This window comes from Silurus meridionalis, chromosome 14 (genome assembly GCF_014805685.1).
Source record: "Silurus meridionalis isolate SWU-2019-XX chromosome 14, ASM1480568v1, whole genome shotgun sequence".
Classification (NCBI taxonomy): Eukaryota; Metazoa; Chordata; class Actinopteri; order Siluriformes; family Siluridae; genus Silurus; species Silurus meridionalis.
Window position 1 is genome coordinate 13,652,241 of NC_060897.1, and position 6,753 is coordinate 13,658,993.

Below are 6,753 nucleotides of genomic sequence, written 5' to 3' on the forward strand. Positions count from 1 at the left end.
AGTAATGCTAAGTCCACCATCAATCAACAAATTAGCCCTAGGATTGTCAACATTGCTTTTTTCTTTCCTTCTTCTCTCTCCAAAAACCATTTATGTGAACCTTTTAGTTCATTACTAAATCAAGCAACCACCCTGAGCTTCACTAAAACATGCCTATGTTAAAGTATTGATGTTTTAAGGTGCAGTGTATAGGGCTAGGACTGGGAGGTATTAGTGAAAGTACAGTATGTCCATGTCAATTTTCTGATTTACTGTGAGTTTGTCTCCACCGTCTGACCAAGAGATTGAACAGAACAGGTTGATAGACTCATTAATGCAAAACTAAACGTGATAAACACCTGACTGGGTCTCTCACTCTTTGACAGTGCAGTTAAAGACTTTCTACAATCACAATCAATCAGTTTACAGAAAGGTTCTCCAGATCCTATCAGAAAGTGGAACGCACAGAAGGAATGGATTTGCATTGAACATTTAAGGATCCCCAAAATGGGTTTCCTAAAAGATCTCTAAAGAAGCCTTACATTTTCTAGACTGAAGAGTGGACTACTGTTAATGTGATGTGTTCCAAGTATTTCTAGCGATGTTAATGTTCCCGTCTGTATGCCATTTATTTTTTTCTTACATCCTACTTCTTGTGAACTGAGTGGGCAGATCTTGTTACAAGGGATCAAGATATGTTTTTCTATTTTTGAGGATTTGCGCACAGCATTTCCACACAGCACCATCTCACCAGTCATTTCTTAGATCTGCTAACCACGTATTCTAACTGTCCACTCACAGATTGGATTTAATGCATTCTCACAGTTCTCTTTGAAATGTGATTGTTAAAATGGAATCAATAGACGAGTCATTGATTAATACAACATCTATTATGTTTTCTTATTTCTAAACAATGAACAACTCTTATTCTGCTCTATTACAACCGTGGGTTTAACTCAAGATCTTACACCATGGTCCGTTGTAGCTCAGAAGAAAGCCTGTGTAATTACAATCAAAATGATTAGCAGCATTCTCATGATCTTAATACAGGCATTAAAAACCCCAGTAATGAGCTTCCCCTGGAACAGGCAACGCTGCGTTTTATAAAGGTGGGATTGGTAGAAAAGCAACCCCCAATAAAGTTATTACTGATTGTTTCTTCTTGTTGCCTTGTAACCATAATCAAGGTGGATGAAATTGGCCACAAAAGGCAATCACTATGCACGCTTGTCTGTTGTGTGCATGAGTTTTGTAAGCAGTGCTTACACACAACCATCTGATCAGATGGAAGGACTATTGACATTCTTTATCCATTTCAGACATAACACTGAAACCCAATAGCTGTACTGGTAAGGAGCTTGTTATTGAGTTCTCCCCAAGGTGTGAAGTTATGACATCTAGTGGTGTTTGGCTTTGACAGCCAGTAGCAGCCCACACAGTTCTGTCCTGTCAGGATGCAAACTCACTGTGAAGCCACTGGTGATGGCAGCGAAGAAGAATGATTTTGCCCTGGTCAAACTGCACTTGAGCTAAGCCTTTCCATCTCCACTGTTTCAAGCCAGAATAGTCTATGCAAGGAGAAATAAGCCTGTAAGGTTTTTAACATGATTTGAATAAGACGTGCATGTACATACTACATTATAAGTGCATAATGCCATGTTGTGAGATCATGTTATGTGAATAAAAGAAATGAGATTTCTGATCGTGTGAACAGATAAGCCAGTTTGCCATGTCTTGGGTGGAAAGGGCTAAAAGTGTCAGGCAGGTTCCTCCCTGCACTGTAATAGTAGTGACATGAATAGACTGGGGAAAATAGGATGTTTTTGTTTGTCATGCTTCACAGCCTACATTTTCATTCTCTCTTTTACTCTCTTTCTGAGAAAAAGAGGGGTTCTTTAGATAAGCATCTCACAGCAGGTCATGGCTCAGCTCAATGGGGAGCACGAGCCCTACGTGGGAGTGATCTGGCACATGTTGCCATGGTTATGCCATCCACATGCAGCCCCAGTGACTGGCCTTAGGGCTAAAGACATGCTCAATGCTCTTTCATCACCCCTGGCAAGTCATCTCTACACTTTGCAGCTTTGTCCGCCAACACCGAGACACCTTCCTTCCTCTACCAGAATTCTGGCCTGGAATAGTCTTTAATCTCCGCATAGTGTAGGAGTTTTGCTTCCTTGCTATTTCTTGCCATCTCATGCAAGGAGGGTATTTTTAGCAACATGTCTATTTTTGCTGGAACATGTGGGCACAGTTTATGCAAAAACTGTAAACTGTTGAACAAGTGGATGCAGTTTATGAATAAACTGTGTTGAGAAGGGGTGTGATTACAGGCTGGAATCTCTAGACTGTATTGCACAGCTGAGGAACCACCACAAACGAGTGTAACTGAAACAGTGGAGAGGATCACTGTATCTGAAAACAGAAAGTTCTTCATAAGGAGTCATTCAGTGCTGATGCTGATCCCAATCAGGCAACCAAGCCCTGTTGCTTTTTTCATTTCAACTGGATTTTAACACTAACAGAATTTAAAGCCCTTTTCGTGCACCTAGCAGGAGAACGTATGATGGGGGAAGGGGGAGACAAAGTGAATGGTTACCATAGCAGCACATCAGTCTCTAGGCAAGACCTCCAGCACAGAGATTTCTTAATTTCAGCACTCCATCACAAACATCACAAACAGACTTTGTGAGCAGCAGATAACATGAACAGTCACCCTTTTGGCTTGTCTTCAATAAAAGATTCCATTTTGGGGCTTAAAGAACATCTGTCTCCTGTGTAATCCTCATAGATCTTACTAATGACTCATTATGCAGCATTGTATTCAAAAGCCACATTAAAGCTAAAGAGAAATGGTTGAAGAAACAGCAACACTATGGACATTAACCTTTACCATTTGCTGTGCATCTTAGAATGCTAAAAACATTATTACCGCATAAAGGAATCAATTCTATTACAGTAAAGCTCAGCAGAAATGACTCTGCTTATCTTTTACATATCCTTAGGTTCAGAGAATAATTTGATCTTTTTAAACAAAAAATACTGTAATTTAAAAATCGAATTTGTTATGAGTCATAACCTACAGCATGAACTGCCTTTATGCAGTTCTAGTCATCCATATTTCAGGCCATCCTTACCCTTTTGCAATGTATTGTGCTAATTTTACAGGGCATTGCACACGCAGTTATGCATATTTATGAGCCACTGCTCTTATGAAGAAAACAAGAGTGACAGGAATGAAAGCCCAGCTCCTTAAGTTCATCTTTATGCAATTATTCGATGTATAACTTGTAAATGCTGACAGATTTCAGGACCAATGTTTTGCATTGTATATTTATGTAATCAATTCAGACCATTAGTAGCACACCAGTGGTACATTAGAATTTGTCATTTTATGTCAGCAGATGGCACTGCAGTCTCTCAAGGGTAATAAAGCAGAACAAAAGTAGTTTACTCTGCTACAGTGAGGTTAATGGTGAGCTTGATGCAGCATCATATCCATTATTTTCAATAATACATACATACATACATACATACATACATATATACATACAGTACAGACCAAAAGTTTGGACACACCTTCTCATTCAAAGAGTTTTCTTTATTTTCATGACTATGAAAATTGTAGATTCACACTGAAGGCATCAAAACTATGAATTAACACGTGGAATTATATATGGAATTATATACATAACAAAAAAGTGTGAAACAACTGAAAAATGTCATATTCTAGGTTCTTCAAAGTAGCCACCTTTTGCTTTGATTACTGCTTTGCACACTCTTGGCATTCTCTTGATGAGCTTCAAGAGGTAGTCACCTAAAATGGTCTTCCAACAGTCTTGAAGGAGTTCCCCGAGAGATGCTTGGCACTTGTTGGCCCTTTTGCCTTCACTCTGCGGTCCAGCTCACCCCTAAACCATCTCGATTGGGTTCAGGTCCGGTGACTGTGGAGGCCAGGTCATCTGGCGCAGCACCCCATCACTCTCCTTCTTGGTCAAATAGCCCTTGATGCCTTCAGTGTGACTCTACAATTTTCATAGTCATGAAAATAAAGAAAACTCTTTGAATGAGAAGGTGTGTCCAAACTTTTGGTCTGTACTGTACATACATACATACATACATACTGTACATACTGGCAACAAAGATGTCTAACTGCATTATCATCAACTCCACTGGATTTTCCAAATGATCACTGGTTGTCAATACATTACATTAGTTTTATACATTGTGCTATTTTTTTTTAGATTTGCTGACAGTAATTGTGCGATTCAGAGACTGAAGATTTTAAGAAAATAAGTCAATAGTCAGCTGCAGGACATGGAAAATGTGTTCTGTAGTCATATAAATTCCAAAAATGGATGCATGCATGATTCATCACATTTAAGCTCTATTACCTCTTACAGGAAAGTTAAGGAATTTCTAAATATATTCAGAAAAAAGGACTCTGATAATTCCATATTGCACAACCAGTCATATATTGTATAAATAACCTTCCCTGTTTTGGCTGTAATAACTAAGCCACTGTTTGGTTTAGATGGTAACTGTTAGAATAGTGTCAAACACTGTTAATGCTGCACCTTCACCCTGCCACATTGGTGCAGTATAGAGTGATGCAACCATACAGCTCGCTGGGCCCAGGTTTAATCCTGTCCAGTTCAAGTTACTGTGTATATCAAGTTTTATATGTTCTCTTATTTCCATGTGGGTTTTTCCCAAGTTCTCTTGATTCCTCCCGCCTCTCTGAAAATGTGTCAGAGATTAAAAGACATTAAACATGGCCAGTGTTCCCCTACAAGCCAAACAGAATGGTTTAAAATGCACACAGAAGACAATTACATCCTTTCTCTGTGGCCTGATATACTATACAACAATTTGTGCCTTTAAGTTATCATCCTACAAAAAGGGAAAATACTCTTACCAAATCAGCTATTGTTCAAATGGTATAACGTATTTTCAAAATTCTATGTGCAGAGGAGGGACATGGGGTATATCAGTAGGAGAATGCTGAGGATGGAGCCACCAGGAAGGATAAAAGATAAAGGCCAAGAAAGAGGTTTATGGATGTGGTGAGGGAAGACATGCAGGTAGTTGGTTTGAAAGAGGCAAATGTAAAGGACAGGGGGGTATGGAGACAGATGATCCGCTGTGGCGACCCCTAATGGGAGCAGCTGAAGGAAGAAGAAATAATACACAACTTTGGTGAACATTCACAGACTCCTTTCTCTCTTAAACCTTATTCACATATGCTTAAAATTACCTTGCTGCCTTGGAACGAGCGAAGAAGTAAAATTAATATAAAATATTATGTACTTTTTATGTACTGATTCATTCCTTCAGCATGTAGTAGATTTGGTGTTCATAGTAAACGTTAAATTGATCAAATGTTACATTACTGAATATGAATTTATGAATTCATATTCAGTAATGTAACATTTGATCAATTTAACGTTTACTATGAACACCAAATCTACTACATGCTGAAGGAAACTGGAGAACCAGGAGGAAACCCATATGGTTAAGAGAAAGCATACAGATCTCCATAGAGACAATAACCAAAGCTCAGATTAAGCTTGCTATCTTGAATTTCTAAGGCAAAAATATAAGATATAAGATATCAGGCAGAAAAGTGTAGAAGGTTAAAAGGTTGAAACTGGAAGGGATGACGAGTCCACTTACCTGAAACAAACGTAGTCTCAGATTCTTGCTCTTGGGTGACAGGAGTAGAACGCCCCAAGTTTTAATGTGCTGTGGATTCTCAGATGCTTTTCTGCTCAGTACAGTTGTAAAGAGTGGTTCAAGTTACCATAACCTTCCTATCAGCTGAAACCTGTACGGCCATTCTCCTCAGATCTGTCTTATCAACAAGACTTTTCTGCTTTTGGTGAATGTAACTTTAAATACAGCGTGTGTAGATTTCAAGACCTCAGCAGGTTCTGCATAGTTTTGGCACCAATAAGCACACCACAGTAAAACACTAAGCAGCAGAAACCCCCCATTCTGGTGTTTTGTTGTTAACATTAATTGAGGCTTTCTATGATTTTATACACTGTACTGCTATTCAATTTTGGGTCAATTCAGATGTTCTTAATACAGCAGTCTGGTGAGTGTATTTTGCATTAGAATCTAGTTCTTTGTGAAGTAGTTTTTACAGTGTAATCCAATATACTTTAGAGTAAGCGCTCTGCTCAAGTCTGCTCAAGTGCTGCAGTGTTAGCTCGGCTTTACCAGGATATTTTTCTCACATTCTCCTTCTTTTTGTCTCACTGAAGGTTGTCAGGTTACAGAAAAGAAAAAGAAAAAATGCCCTCAATACACTCAAAACCTGACCATGACAAAGACCTGACACCTGAGAAAAAAACTGCATACAACTGCATCCAATAGAAAGCTTGAACACATCGCTATTTACTACTCGTACGGTCTATATTGTCTCACAATGTCTTGTACAGTCCAAGCTGAAAGTATAAGTGTTATTAATGTCTGTATATTTGAGTCTCGCTAACAGCTGGAACCAAATTCCTTGTGTGTGTCAACACACTTAGCCGATAAACTTATTTCTGATCGTTACTGGTTTTTCTTTTTTCAATAATTAAATGTTTTTAAACCTTGAACATGTGCACATGCTTCTAGAAATGTGAAACAATTAATAACAGCTTGAAACCTCATTATTGCACTTTTACCCCCTGGTCAATTTCTTTGGCTCTAAATCTGGATTATTCAATAAAAACAAGGAAGAAAGGTTTCTATGTATCTTGAACTTGGCACAAGGTGTACCCG